At 50.4% G+C, this 16,046-nt stretch overlaps 1 pseudogene; it reads left to right on the top strand.

Moving 5' to 3' along the window:
• The first annotated feature begins 12,210 nt into the window (after positions 1-12,210).
• On the top strand, positions 12,211-13,416 carry LOC142435798 (large ribosomal subunit protein uL3 pseudogene; annotated as a pseudogene).
• The last annotated feature ends 2,630 nt before the right edge of the window (positions 13,417-16,046 follow it).

The following is a 16,046-nucleotide window of genomic DNA, read 5'->3' as shown; positions in this document are numbered from 1 at the left end:
TAGTGGTGACCGCCAACTCATGAAATTATTTTCATTGCTACATCATAACTCTAATTTTTCCACTTTAATGAACGGCCCACTGCCATGAAAGGGTCATTCGTCCCCCAAAATTGGTCACAACCCTCAGTTTGAGGACCGCTGCGCTAAACTAATAGGAGGTTCTCTTCAGGTCTACTTAGGTACATTGTTAGAAAAACAAGTCCTGTTTTTTTTCTTGTGGGTTTTCACTCAGAGCAACTCTATGTCAATATGATGAAACACTGTCCCGTCTTGTGCCATCCTTGCAGTGTTTCTTTGGCTTGTGTTTATTGTTGCAGCCACTGTGCTATCCCATCTATATTGTGGCTGACTCTATTTTGTTGCCCTTCAACAGTATCAAGAATTGAGTCTTCCTCTTGGACAGTGGTTTTCAACATTCTTACTCACGACCCTTTCATCCAGTTCCTCATGTAGTCGTGACCAACCAACCATAAAATTATTTTTGTTGCTACATCATAGCTGTAATTTTGCTACTGCTATAATTCAGGCCACCCCATGAAAGGGCTGTTTGACCCCCTAAGGAGACACGACCCACAGGTCGAGAGCCGCTGCTCTAAACGAAGGGGAGATTTTCTTAAGGTCTTCTTCAGCATATTGTTAGAAGCACACGTCCTGTTGTTATTGTTATTGGGTGCAATCGAGAGTGTTTGGCTCATAGCCACTCTCTGCACAATATAATGAAACTCTGGGGGTCTTAATGGCTTGAAGGCAAACAGGCTGAAATCTAGCTCGGAATCAACAAAGCCCACAGAGAAGAAGCACACAAGCCTAAGTGAACACGAGGTGTTGAAGGGATCAGGTAGGAGACACCAAAGAACAAAAACCATTATTGTGTGATCACCTTCCCCACATAAACGCTGAAGATGAATGTGTGCATAAGTAAGTGTGGTGAAGAAGGCTGATGGTGCCCGGCTATCAAGCGATGTAGCGTCCCGGGTCTTAAAGGCTTGAAAGTAAACAAGCAGGCCCAGAAGCAACAAAGCCCACATGGAAGCATCACACCAACATGTGTGATCATGAAGGGTTGAGGGGACCAGATTTCAAGCAACAAAGGCGGGAGGGGGGATTATATCATCGTGAATGAGGGGAGTGCATGACGGGGGACCAATGCCCACCTGTAGACAACTGGACATCCCTTGCGGAGGGGTAGTGGGAAGGAGATGAGTCACTCAGGGTTCAGTGTAGCAATAATGAAACTCACAACCTTCCTCTAGTTATTAAACACTTCCTCCCCCCACCTCTCATGATCCCAATTCTACCTTGCAACTCTGGTTAGACCAGAAGATACACAGCGCGACAGATGGGAACTAGAAACACAGGGAATCCAGGACAGATGAACCCCCCAGGACCAGCGGTGAGAGTGGCGATACTGGGAGGGAAGTGGGTGTAGAAATGGGACACAGATCACAAGGATCTACATATAACTTCGCCCCTGGGAGATGGGCAACAGAAAATTGGGTGAAGGGAGACGCCGCGCAGTATAAGATAAGAGAAAATAATAATTTATAAATTATTAAGGGTTCATGAAGGAAGAGGAGCAGGATGAGAGGGGGAGAGGGGAAAGGGGAAATGAGCTGATTCCAGGAACCCAAGCGGAAAGAAATTTTGAGGATGATGAAGGCAAGGAATGTATAAGTGTGCTTTACACAATTGGTGTATGTATGGATTGTAATGAGTTGTATGAGCCCCAATAAAATGATTTTTAAAAAGAAAAAGAAAGAAATGTCTATAAATGAATGAAGGCAACATATGTACAAAATGCCTGATGAAATCAATATGGATTGCAACAAAAGTTGTAAGAGTCTCCAATAAAAGATTTTTAATAAAAATGTATATATAATAAATATTTTCCTAACTTATGTAAATGATTAATAAGAATAACATTAAGCAGCCTGTGTTTTCTATAGGAAAAATAATGATAAAAGAACAAATGAGAGATTCAGCAGGAAGCCATGGATAGGAAAATATTATAAGGAAAGTTTTCTCTTATATGGAATGTACATTCTCTTACATGACAACAATCAGAATATGCCGTAAGAACCTCAGACCAAATACTAGAATAAAATAGAGGAAAACATTCCCAACCCTTCAATAAAATGCTATATGCTTTCGATGATTTTCACAAAAGGTCAAATTCTTTAACAAAATATTTTGTTCATTCAAATTTTTAATTATGCATAAATTTAGGTCTACTTGCATTACATCTCATAAAAAGGCATAAGAATTGTTTTTGATCTATCTAAAACGTAATAGAAGATAGTGAAGGTGAAAAAATAGCTTTCGTGAATGTTGCTTTGAAATACAAATGGCATTGTCCTAAGAAATTATAATGATTTAATTTTTAAAAATCATTTTATTAGGGGCACATACTACTATTATCACAATCCATACATACATCAGTTGTGTAAAGCTCATCCGTACATTCATTGCCCTCATCATTCTCAAAACATTTGCTCTCCACTTAAGGCCCTGGCATCATGTCCTCATTTTTCTCTGCCCTCCCTGTTCCACCCTTACTCATGAACCCTGGATAATTTGTCAGATCTTACATATTTTGTCTCCCTTCACCCACTTTTCCGTTGTCCATCCCCCAGGGAGGAAGTTATACGTAGATCCTTGTAACTGAGGTCTCAGAGCAGCTGGGTGTGATGCAGGGGAAGCTCTGGAAGCAGCTGCAGACACTGCGGGAGTTGGCAACCCAACAGTGAGGGTCACTGCATCAGTGGGTACCAGAAAACTGGCTGGGGTTGCTTATTCCCCTAGATGCTATCCCTGCCTTGAAGAGAACCATGACAGAGGCCTGTAGACATGTGTCAGGAAAAGATGAGTCCTTCACTGTTTCCTCTTCCCACAAACTTTTGAGGAGAGCCTGCAGGGCAGGGGCTTGGCTCCCTGTCTCCAGTCACCTGCCGTTCCCCACAGACACACCCTCGCCAGCGCCAACTCCCCCTGCCCTGGGTTTGCTTCTTGAATCCAGAGGAGCAGCCTGGGCAAAGACCATGAAGAAACTTGTCCTTCAGGCAGCCCGTTTGATTGGGTCCCTTGACCTCCAGAGTGTGGACATATGCACACTCACTGTTGGGGGTCTCAGGCTGTCACCACAGGGGCCAGGATCTGAAGAGGATGCTGGCAATGCAGGGCTTCCTGAGGGAAGCCAAGGACTTGCAGAGCTGGCTGAGCAGCCAGCAGCAGGTGGCCAGAGGAGAGAAGACTATGAGCACACCCTAGTGAGGAAGGGGCTAGGGGCAAGGAAGGTGCCCTGGAGCCGAATGAAGACGGGTAGTGGAGGGGGGCTGCATGCACAAGGGGCTGATGGGGAACATCAGTCTGGGCTGAGGACAGCTGTGGCTTCCTATTCCCCTCTCTGCATAGAGGGGCAAGTTCTGTGGCTGTCCAGTCCTGCCCTGCCCAGTCACTGACTGAGGTGTCTCACAGCCCACCAGCCAGGGCCCCTGTGTTACCTCTCCTGTCTTCTCAGCTCCTCTTAACCAACTTTGCAATGTTTCGGCACCAAGTGAAGATGGGTGGCCACCAGGGGGCAGCCTGCCCCACTAGGGGAGAGCCTGCTGGAGTGGCGGCCCAGCACTGCCCCCAGGGCCCAGCAGTGGTGACAGGACCAACAGTGAGTACCAGCAGCCTGGAGCAGGGGTGAGTTTGGGGGGAGGTGCTGGGCATGGGATAAAGAGGCTTCCAGGGAGAACCTTGCTGTGCTGCGGCTCTGCAAACCACTGTCTCTAGAGAGGGCCCGAGTTCAGGGAACACAGGGCAGCCCCTGCTGTCTGCGGCCTGTGGAGGAGGCAAAGCCTGGTCGGTGGATCAGGGAGCCTGGTCACAAAGCCCACTTAGCAGGGTCACTTTCCCAAGCCACGGGCTCCCTGCACCTGCAGGGGCGTTCTGGGAAGAGTTGAGCTGGGCTGAGGATGCCCTGCACAGCCCCAGGCTGACCCAGGTCACAGTACAAGCTACTGCGTTTCCAGCCCAGATGGAGCTTAGGCGAGATCCCGATTTGCCCATGATCCTATCCCAGAGGCTGGCCCAGAGTCTCAGGGGCCCGGCATTTGCTGCGTGCAAGAACCATGGAGGGGTGCAGCTTCTACCTTTGAAGGGTGTGCAGTCTCCTCCAAACACACAGCATACCTGGTTGGCACACAACGTGGCTACCTGCCGTGTGCCGGGCTTTAGAATGACCCCACCTGCTGACTCATGGGGATCCTCCAGAGGGTGTGCAAGTCAGTAAATCTTTCCAGGAGCAGGGAACCTCTTATTTCTCCTGAGGAGCAGTTAGTGGGACTGAACCAGGCAACAGCCCAACGCTTCCCAAGCAGGCCTCCTGGAGCTTCGTTAGAGCAAGGGGTAAACTGCTAGTGATAATGGGCTCCTGGGAGGAGAGTTTGCAGAAAGGCCTGAAGCGCTGAGCAAGATCTCAGGACGGTGGCCCTCTGGGAGCTTAGGACAAGTTCTAAACCCAGCCAGGAAGCTGAAGGGCTGACCAGACAGAAGCTGAGGGGGAGGAATGAGCATGCTGGGAAAACTGCTGACCCCCGCCTGGGTGCAGGGCTGCCTGGTTGGAGCTGTGGGAGCTGACTCAGGCCAGACCCCACCTGCTCTGAGACGCTGAGGCCACCCTCAAAGTTCACAGCCAACTGTCTCACGTGCTCGTCCGTATCCAGGTGGGTGCCTGAGGGAGAGGGTAGCTTCTGCAAGTGCTGCTACCCCAGGCCCAGAATCCCACACTCAATGCCCGGGCCCTTGGCCACCATGCTATCTCAGGAGAAAGCCACAAGCCTCCCAGATACTGTGTCCCACTGGGTGGAGGCCCCCCTTAGGAGACATGGATCGCACCAATGAATCACACAATCTGCTTCTGACGCCTTGAGGCCCCCTCACCCCCCACTGTCATCAGCCCAGTGCCGCTTCCCACTCTGGACTAGAGTCCATAAGTATTAGCAAGAGATAAAACACACAACACATGGAACCCAGGAACAGGAATGGGAATAGAGATACCAAAAGGGTAGGGGGAAGGGGGGTCGAGGATGGAAGGAAGGGGAACTGATAGCAATGAATGACATATAACCACACACCCCTCGCAGGGAGAGGAGCAACAGAAACCTGAGGATAAAAGAGACAATGGTCAATGTGAGATATGAAAATAATAACAATCTATAATCTATCAAGTAACCACGAGTGGGGGAGGTGAAAAAAAATGGAGCTGATGCCAAGGGCTCAATAGAAAGTAAATGTCTAGAAAAGAATGATGGCAATATACGTATGACTATGTCAGATACAATTGGTGTATGGATTGTAACAAGAGCTGTAAGAGCCCCCAATAAAATAAATAAATTTAAATTTAAATTAAAAAAAGCACACCAAAAATCTCCATCTGCACAGTGAGGCAGTGAAGGGACAAGAGTCCTGAGTCCCTCGGCTCTCACACAAGGATACCAAAGGCTACCTCTAAGTGGGGGTCTGGCAAAGTTGTGGATGGGTGGGCAAAGCTATCAAACGGCCCATGAGGGACTTCATTGGCCCTTGAGAACTGGGTGGGAATTAGGGGTGGCGGCAGAGCTGAGGCTGAGTAGACACTTGGTAAGGCTGTGGGATTAAGCGGCAGAGACATGGAGGTTTGGACATGAGTGGTGGTGGACTCAGGCAGCTGTGACGCTACCTCGGTACCAGGTCCCCTCACCCCGTGCTATACCGTGCTCTCCCAGGCTCCAGGTGCAAGACTATGCCTCCCGGGCAGCCAGTGTGCAGTGAGATGTGCAGGTGGTGGAGGAGCCCCAAGACCCCGGCAGTGGAGCCCAAAACTTCAGTGTCCACCAAGAGCTGCGGGCCAAGCTGGAGGCCCAGAAGGAGCTGCACCAGTGCGCCACTCACCGGGGACAGCAGGTGCTCCAGGCTACAGGGCCGTCCGCCGTGGAGGTCGGCTCCCCTTTCTGGCCCTCCCCCAGCCCACTGGACCACTGCACCCTGGCCCCACAGGGCCAAGCACCTTTCTTTTCTATTTTTTTAATCATTTTATTGGGGTCTCGTGCAATTCTTATCACAATTCATACATACATGCATTGTGTCAAGAACATAAGTACAGGCTCTTCCTCTAACTGTAGCGGTCTGAGGTGACCTGCTAAAATGGTTCGCTACTCATTTGACCCAGAAAATCCTACAAAATCTTGCAAATACAGAGGGTCGAATCTCCGGGTCCACTTCAAAAACACCCGTGAAACTGCCCAGGCCATCAAAGGCATGCACATCTGGAAAGCCACCAAATACTTGAAAGACATCACTCTGCAGAAGCAGTGTGTGCCTTTCCGACGGGACAATGATGGTGTTGGTAGATGTGCCCAGGCCAAACAGTGGGGTAGGACCCAGAGTTGGTAGCCCAAAAAGAGTGCTGAATGTTTGGTTCACATGCTTAAAAATGCAGAAAGTCATGCTGAACTTAAGGGTTTAGATGTGGATTCTCAGGTCATCGAGCACATCCAGGTGAACAAAGCCCCCAAGATGCACCACCGGACTTACAGAGCTCTTGGCTAGATTAATCCACACAGGAGCTCCCCTGCCACATTGAAATTATCCTGACTGAGAAGGAACAAATCGTTCCCAAGCCAGAAGAGGAGGTTGCACTGAAGAAAAAGATTTCCCAGAAGAAACTGAAGAAGCAAAAACTCATGGCTTGGGAATAAATTAAGCTTAAATAATAAAAGGGGTTTTTTTTTTTAAAGAACATATGTACATTTGTTGCCATCATCATTCTCAAAACATTTGCCTTCTACTTGAGCCCTTAATATCTGCTGTTCATTTTCCCCCTCCCTCCCCACTCCCCCCTACCTCACGAAACCTTCATCATTCATAAATTAATATTATTTTATCATATGTTGCACTGTCCAAAGTCTCCCCCTTCCTTCTTCTCTGCTGTCCCTCCCCCAGGGAGGAGGCTATTTGTAGATTCTTGTAATCAATTTCCCCTTTCCACCCCACATTCTCTCCACCCTCCAGGCATCGCCACTCACACCACTGGTCCTGAAGGAGTCATCTGTCCTGCGTTCCCTGTGTTTCCAGTTCCTATCTGTACCTATGTACACCCTCTTATCTAGCCAGATTTGTAAGGTAGAATTGGGATCATGAGAGTGGGGGGAGGAAGCATTTTAGAACTAGAGGAAAGTTATATGTTTCATCGTAGCTACCCTGCACCCTGAATGGCTCATATCCTCCCCACAACCCTTCAGTAAAGGGTGTCCAGTTGGCTGCCAATGGGCTGTGAGTCTCCACTCTGCACTCACCCACATTTTCAATGATATGATTTTTTTGTTCCTTGATTCTTGATACCTCATGATCCCTTCGACAGCTCGTGGTCACACAGGCTGGTGTGTTTCTTCCATGTGGGCTTTGTTGCTTATGAACTAGGTGGCCACTTGTTTATCTTTGAGCCTTAAAGATCCCAGATGCTATATCTTTTGACAGCCAGGCACCATCAGCTTTCTTCACCACATTTGCTTATGCACACGTTTGTCTTCACTGATCATATCAGGAAGGTGGCCACCCACTGATACGATTTTTAGTTCTTTGATGTCTGATAACTGGACCCTTCTACACCTCGTGGTCAGCCAGGCTGGTGTTCTTCCTCCATGTGGGCTTTGATACTTCTCAGCTAGATGGCCGCTGATTTTTCTTCAAGCCTTTAACACCCCAGACGCTATATCTTTTGATAGCCGGGCACCGTCAACTTCCTTCACCACATTTGCTTATGCACACATTTTTCTTCAGCAATCGTGTCGGGAAGGTGTGAATCCTGGAATGCCAATTTAATAGAACAATCTGCTCTTGCATTGAGTAAGTGCTTGAGTGGAGGCCCAATGTCCATCTGCTGCCTTAGTACTAAACCTATAAATATATGCACACAGATCTGTTTCCCTACACTCATATAAATATATTTACATATGAACATTCCAGTCTTTGGACCTCTATAAATACCCTTTGTCACCTAGTTCTCTCTTCTATTTCCTTTTACTTTCCTCTTGTCCCACTATCATGCTCAGCCTTCATTTGGGTATCAGTAATTTCTCTCGGTTACCTTGCCCTTGCTGAATCCCTACCAGACCACTCCTTGCTACTGATTTTGGATAACTTATTGCTCCCCTGTCCCTGGGTTGTTCAGCACTACTCCTTTGCCCCCTTCTCTCCCACTCCCCTATTCCCGCGGAACTATTGGTCCCCTTGTTTTCTCCTCCAAACTATTCATGCAGTCTATCGTATCTAGATAGGTCTGTAGAGATAATAATATGCACCAAAAATCAAGTCATTGCAAGTTAGGCAATGAGTGAGAACACAGCAATGACAACAAAAAGGAAACCAATTACCCATAGAAGAATAAATTAATTTTGGAAGGCAAATGCTTTGAAAATGATGAGGGCAAAGAATGTACAGATGTGCTTTATACAACTGATGTAAGTATGGATTGTGATAAGAGTTGTATGAGTCCCTAATAAAATGCTTTTTTAAAAATAAAATAAAAGAAAAAAATTTTAAAGAAAGAAAAACCTATACATAGATGACGGTCTGATTTTTAATCTCTAGGCGTGTCCTTCAGTCAGGTCCAATGGGGTACCATGCTTTGGCCCCAGAGTCTGTCCTTTGTACTACCTCAGGGGCTCCCTGCTCTGCTCCCACGGTTGCTCTGCCACACAATTTTAGTGGTTTGCCTCAGTGCCATAGGATCATTCTGGGCCAGTTCTAACCCTGAGTCTCCGGTGTTGTCCCCCTTAGGGCCCTGGTTCATCAATTGACGGTGTGTCTCGTGGTGGGATCAGCCACATTGTCCACTCTGTCCATTGGCTGTTCAGAGCCGGGATATCGTCCTCCAGGCCTGATGGGCCAGGATGTGCTCCACTCTCTCTTCCTCCCCCTTCTTTGCTCCCATTTGCTCTGATCAAATATGCCCCTCTCTCCTAGATGCAGCTTCAGTGCTGTCCTCTGAAGTAAATTCTTCTGGGGGCAGGGGCAGTTGTCCACATAGCTGGTATGGGAGCCCAGCACTCAGGCCCCTCCACTGGCTCCCCACACTGTGTGGGCACACTGCATTCATCTGGCACTGGCTTTATATCTGGTCCCTCTTTCCCTGTGGAAACAAAAACAATACCCTCCCCTTGGGTGGGACAGTCAGGCACCTTTTCTCTGGAGCTTCCCTCAGCACCACCTTCGGTTGTTTCCATGCCCATGCCCAGGTCCAGGAAAGACTATGTGCCATGCAGAATGCTTGGGAGCAGGTCTTTCAGGCCTGGGAACGGATGCAAGGGAGACGGCAGGCCATGCACCACAAGCAGCTCTTCCTCAGACAGTGTGGCATCTGGACAAGATCCTGCAGGCCCAGGAGACAGCTACCCTCACCACACACAGACACACTGACCCCAGGACCTCCAGTCCTCCTGTACTACCACCCCAATCTCCCTTGCTTCCTGGATCACTGGCTGCTATTCTGATACGGATCTAGATAGTGTGTCTTCCCAAGTGGCCAAGGGGACACCTGAGCCTCAGGTCACTCAGGGCCATCTCCTCCCCACACCTGGCCCCGGCCAGCCAAGCCCTACGCGGTTTGGTTGGAAATTGATGGGGCTCCTCCCCACCTCCTCAGAAGTTGGGATGTTCCTAACGGCCCCCTGGTTGGAGTGCTATTCTTCCTCAGGTTCCTTCCCCTCATCCTCAGCACCTACCTCCCCACCCCGAGCCGCAGGCCCCTTGATGCACCCCCAGAGAGCCCAGGCTGTAAACCAAGGTTCTGGTAGATGTTGCTGTCTAGGGTTCCCTTTGAACCACCATCTGTTCCCCCGATCCCCCCCCTACCTCTGTGTCACCTCCATGGCTGCCCCAGGTCTCCCAGGAAGCCAGTGCCCTGGAGGGCTCTGTGGAAGAGGTGGAGCGGCTGATCCAGAAGCATGGCACCTTCCAGAGTTGCTAAGCACACAGGACAGGGAGGTGACGGCCAGGACGGTCATGGGCATGACCCTGATAAGGCCGGGGTATCCAGACTATTGGGGGCACACGGGTGAGGTGTGTATGCACACCAAACCTGTGCTGGTTGGTGAGGGATTACCAAGGAGCCATAGGCTCCAATCCAGGGCTGGTGACCAAGCCGAGGTGCCCATGCACCCAGAAGCGCATGGGGATGGGTTAGGCCACACTCTGGGGACCACAGAGGGCATTTGGATCTGCCCATATCACATGGCCCCTGCTTCCTTCTGCCCAGCAGGCTGGCTAACCCTCAACTGCAGAGCTGAGGGGAGGCCCCCGGGACTTATAGTGAGGGCTATGGGCTGTGAGCCAGCCCCAGCAGGAATACACTCAGTACTCAGGGCTGGGTCCACCTCCCCCCTCCCTCTACGCAGGAGGCTGCGCTGAGAGAGCAGGCCAGGGTGCTGCCAGGCCCCTGGGTTCAGGGTCTGCTGGGGACGAAAGGAGAGCGGCCGGCTTGATTGGAAGCCCTGGGAGAAGGTCAGCTACACAAGCTTCACACCTCTCTGATTACTGACGGCTTTCTCAGGGCTGCTAGCCAGGTCAGAGGGCACCCCACCTGAACCCCATTTTACCTTTACAAGTGACCTTCAGCCCCACTAGGGGCCAAGGGGTGGCCTGCGGTGGAACGGGATGTGTAGAGTTTAATGGCTTCCTGGGGCAAAGCTAGGACTGGAGCCCAGGGCTCTTGATTCTCAGACCCGTGTGGACACCTGTCATCCGGATGGACAGAGTAGACAGGGCCCCAGGAGTGGGTGAGGGGCACCCTCCACATGAGAACCCACCCATGGCCCCTGCCCAGCCACTTCCTAGATCTGAAGACTGATGGACCTGGGCCCTGTCATCTTGGGTGAAAGAAAAATTATTGTGCTGTCCCTGAGCCTGGTCAGCATTTCACTCCTTGGCACAGCCCGAGGGGTAGACGGGGTCACCGCTTGGGCCCAAGGCAGTATGAACATCAGGGCACTCATGTCCCCATCATCACACAGGACAGCGACTGGATCCAGGGGTGGGGCCAGCAGCTGGAATAGCCTGTCCCCCTTGGGGACCAAAAAGAGAAGCTGATGCGGTTTCAGAAACACGTGGCCGATGAGACAGAGACCCCAAGGAAGGGAGGCAGGAAGGGAATTGACAGGAAGGCTTGGGACCCCTGCTAGGTACTGGTTTTCCATCCAGCAGCCTTCTCCCCAACACCTGCAGTGTCACTGTGCAGACACTAATCAGACTCTGTCACCTGCCTGAGGCCAAGGCCAAGACCAGCCAGAAGAAAGGATCGAAGAGAACCCTGGGCAGAAGGGCAGAGGCCAAGCCTGTAATGTGCCCGTCCTCCACAGTGTGCCCTTGCTAGAGTCCTGGACCTTGGGAAAGCTCTGGAGAGCATGGAGAGGCTGCTGCACAGACACGAGGCCTTGTAGCAAGAGATGGGCCTCCTCCAAGTTCAGGGGCAGGTATGCCACTGGGTCTAGCATCGGGGCCAAGCCAGGGGACCTCTTCTGTGGGACCCTGCGAGTAAGAGCTGAGCGAGTACACTCCCATACCAGGGGCCTCTTGAGCACAACCTGATCCCCTTCCTCAGCCTCTGGACATCCCCCATATCCCGGAGCAGAAGGCAGCCCTCCTCTGCCAGAGAAGCCTGTGGTCAGCCCGCAGCCTCGGCCACAGGTGCCAACAGTTTATGGACAGCTGGCAACAGCTCCAGAGCAGAGCCCAGAAGTGGTATGGACACCCTTTGGGTCTATTTCTTCACTCCTGCCCCCCTTCAGCAATCAAGTCCCATGCATCTCCTTGACTCCTTGTTTAGGGTACAAAAGAGACCTTCAGGACAAACAATGTAAAGAAAACATCGATCAAGTCTTAAAAGAGACCACGACCACACAATGACCCAGACACATCATCCGTGAAACAAATCCAGGGAGACTCATATGTGTGTAAGAAAGAGATCTACTGGCGATATCTAAAATAGATGGAAATAGAGTTACCATATGACCCAGCAACCCCCCACCCCCATTACTGGGCAAGAAACAAACCAAGGTCACACATCTGTGCTCCAATGTTCATTGTGGCACAGTTCACAATTGCAAGGAATTGGAAACAACTCAAATTTCCATCACCTGATAATTGGATTAAAAAGCTGGGGTACCTCTACCAGCAGGGATCAACGATGTAATGTCACACCGGAAGTTCTCGTCGCCCCAGCATGGGTCTCTGGGCTTCCTGCCTCGAAAGCGCAGCAGCCGGCATGGCGGGAAGGTGAAGAGCTTCCCCAAGGATGATGCCTCCAAGCCGGTCCACCTGACGGCCTTCCTGGGCTACAAGGCAGGCATGACCCACATTGTGCACGAGGTCGACAGACTAGGCTCCAAGGTGATCAAGAAGGAAGTGGTGGAGGCCGTGACCATCGTGGAGACCCCTCCCATGGTGGTGGTGGGCATCGTGGGCTATGTGGAGACACCTCGCGGCCTCCGGACCTTCAAGACGGTCTTTGCGGAACACATCAGTGATGACGAGTGCAAGCGGCGGTTCTACAAGACCTGGCACTAGTCGAAGAAGAAGGCTTTCACCAAGTACTGCAAGAAGTGGCAGGATGACAAGGGTAAGAAGCAGCTCGAGAAAGACTTTAGCAGCATGAAGACGTCCTGCCCGGTCATGCGCGCCATCACCCACACCCAGACGCACCTGCTCACCGTGCGCCAGGAGAAGGCGCACCTGATGGAGATGCAGGTGAACGGGGGCTCCGTGGCTGAGAAGCTGGACTGGGCCCGAGAGAAGCTGGTGCCAGTGAACCAGGTGTTCGCGCAGGATGAAATGATCGACATCACGGTGGTGACCAAGGGCAAAGGCTACAAAAGGGTCACCAGTTGTTTCCACACCAAAAAGCTGCCCCGAAAGACCCACCGAGGGTTGCGCAAGTTGGCTTGTATCGGGGCCTGGCATACCGCCCGTGTGGCCTTCTCGATGGCCCGCGCTGGGCAGAAAGGCTACCACCACTGCACAGAGATCAACAAGAAGATGTATAAGATTGGCCAGGGCTACCTCGTCAAGGACGGCAAGCTTATCAAGAACAACACCTCCACCGACTATGATCTCTCTAACAAGAGCATCAACAACCTGGGCGACTTTGTCCACTACAGGGAAGTGATCAATGAGTTTGTCATGCTCAAGGGCTGCATGGTGGGCACCAAGAAGCGAGTGCTCACTCTGCACAAGTCCCTGCTGGTGCAGACCAAGCTCCGGGCCCTGGAGAAGATCGACCTCAAGTTCATCGGCACCACCCCCAATTTGGGCCATGGCCGTTTCCAGACCGTGGAAGAGAAAAAAGCTTTCATGGGACCACTCAAGAAAGACCGGATTGCCAAGGAGGAAGGTGCATAACAGATGGTACAGCTGGTGGGATCAGAATAAAGACTTCTTTTTCATTAGGGGGAAAAAAACTGTGGTACATAATACAATGGAGTACTACGCATCTCTAAAAAGTAGTGATGAACGTATGAAGCACATCACTGCATGGGAAGAACTGGAGGAAAGCATGCTAAGCGAAGTAAACCAAGCAAAAAAAGGACAAGTACACACTGTGTCCACGGAGGTAAGCTTTAAAAAAATGCAAAAGGGACATAGGGGAAAAGCTACTGTATGAACATTCCTGGGGTGAGGACCAGGTAATATGGCAGGGACCAGACCAAATTCAGGGATACACATGGTAGACAGATAAAAAGAAGCGGGGAAAGGAAAAGTAACAATAATAATAAATAAATGGGTAGCGGGGTCACAGGGCACTAACCCGCCCAAGGGTGCCACCGTGAACCCCCTATATCTCTGATCTGCCTGCCTCTGTGCCTTTCCCTGTGCTCACCCTTTCTCTACTTGGCTCGGTCCTACACCTGTTCTTTTGTGTCTGGCTTATGTCATTACCAGCAGCCTTGCTGGCATAGTGGTTACGAATTGGACTGTGATCTGTAAGACCTGCAGTTCAAGTCCACCAGCTGCGCCTTGTGAGAAAGATGAAGCTTTCTATGTCTGTAAAAGAGATACCATCCCCGGAACCCGTGGGGGCAGTTCCACTCTGCCCTTTAGGGTTACCATGAGTCAGAGTTGACTGGATGGCAGTGAGTTGGGAATTTTATTTATTTCATTCCCAGCATGTCTTTTCAAGGTTCATTTGTGACCTGACATTTATCCCCCTATTTTAATGAAAGGACACCACTCTGTTCTATAACTAGAACTCACTGACTTGGTCCATCCATCTGTCCACGGACTCAAAGGTGGCTTCCACCTTTGGCTGTCGTAACTATAATGCAGTGATGTCCATAATTTAAAAGAAAGCGTTTTGACATGATGTTTTTAGGGGACACAGTGAGACCAGAGCATTTGTCCCTGCCGGTGAAGGGACTGGAGGTCAATCCTTTTTTTTCCTTCTTTTTTTAAGTGTCTCTATTCCCTTCTACAAAAGATGGACCCCACTCAGGACTGTATATGGTTTCTCTCCTTGAAACAAAATAATCCATTGTTGTGCCCATTACATAGAGGGGGGAACGAAGCTTACAAACTAGTGCCCAGAACCAACAGCCACAAGGCTGCTGGCTGGAGGAGGTTTGTGTGCCCACTGTGGCTGCAGGAGGGACAGAGGGGCCTGCAGGGGGGCCACTGGGCCTCAGAGACCTTCCAGGCGAGGCTACAGGAACTGCAGCAGCTCTGGGGCGAGCTGAGGGCAAACTGTAGGAGGAAAGAGGCCACGCTCCAGGAGGCCTGCAAGGTGGGACTGTGCACGCCCTGGGCCAGGTTGGATGGGACCCCAGGTTGCCCAGTGCCCACTGCTCACCCCACGTCCTGTCCCAGGCCCTGCATACGGGGGAGCATCTGGGAGCTGGAGAGCTGGCTGCATCCTGTGGAGGGGGAGCTGCGAGTCCCTGGCAGTGGATAGGACTGTCCTGGGGTGGATGAACTCCAACTGGGGGCAAACAAGACTCGTTTCAAACACCAGCTCTGTGTCCTCTAAGGTCCCGTGTACAACTGCGACAACACAACTTTGGGTCCTGCTGGGTCCCCATTAGCATCTGGGAGGAAGGTATTTATTACAGGGAATCCTATCTTTGTCCCTTGGTGTTAATTGCAGACTCACTGGGTGACGGATTGTATCTGACACGCACCACGTTTGCCGCAGCAAACACCAACACTTTGTCAAACTCCGTTTGGTATTGCTCCATCCCTCCATTATTCTCCCTAATGACAAAAATAATTAACACATTCATATAAAAGCACAGGATGAGGAAAGCTTTAATTTATGCATTAGTTCAGGGTCATCCCTCTTATCAATATATGACAATCTAATGAGGCTTAAATAAAAAGTAGCAGTGAAGCAATTTAGGAAACTGAGGGATTGTCACGAGTCCTGGTTGTGACAGCATGTTTTGTACACCATGGAAGATAACAGATTTGTCTTCTGTGGTATCTCATAGCCATCATCCCCAAACTACCTGCTCTTAGGGGTAGAGAGAGCGAGCTTGTCTTTGAAAAAAGTGCCTGGGTTTGGTAGATGCTCACAGGATGGCAGGTGTAATGTATTATGAGAACTTAACAAGGCTCTGAGAAGATGGCTATTGGAAGGTCTGGGTGGAGGGCAAGGTCATGGCCCTGAAGGATTCAGGATCCAGAAGTCAAGTCAGAACTGGATGCCAGAGACTTTCTCAATCCAGCCCTCTTTGCCCCCCCCTAAGGCCAATACATTTCTAAGGGTTATGGATTCTACTTCAGAATCTTTCTCAAGCCCAGGGCCCTCTTCACCATTATTGTCTAGACCTGGTCACATCTTGCTTTATAAATAAAAATATGGGTTTATTGTAAGTCTGGGTCTGTTAGGTTTCTCGGGTGGGAAATGTCTCGGTCCTTGGCTACACACTGGAAAGAAATTCACACCAAAGCCTGGTTGGTAATCCGAGTGGGTTTATATACATGAGAGAAGAAGGTTCCGGCGTTACACTAAACTGAACACGGGCACCCTCTTGACA

The sequence above is a fragment of the Tenrec ecaudatus genome (genome assembly GCF_050624435.1).
Source record: "Tenrec ecaudatus isolate mTenEca1 chromosome 1 unlocalized genomic scaffold, mTenEca1.hap1 SUPER_1_unloc_15, whole genome shotgun sequence".
Classification (NCBI taxonomy): domain Eukaryota; kingdom Metazoa; phylum Chordata; class Mammalia; order Afrosoricida; family Tenrecidae; genus Tenrec; species Tenrec ecaudatus.
Note: the sequence above shows the minus strand (reverse complement) of the source record. Positions and strands in the feature narration are given on the sequence as shown.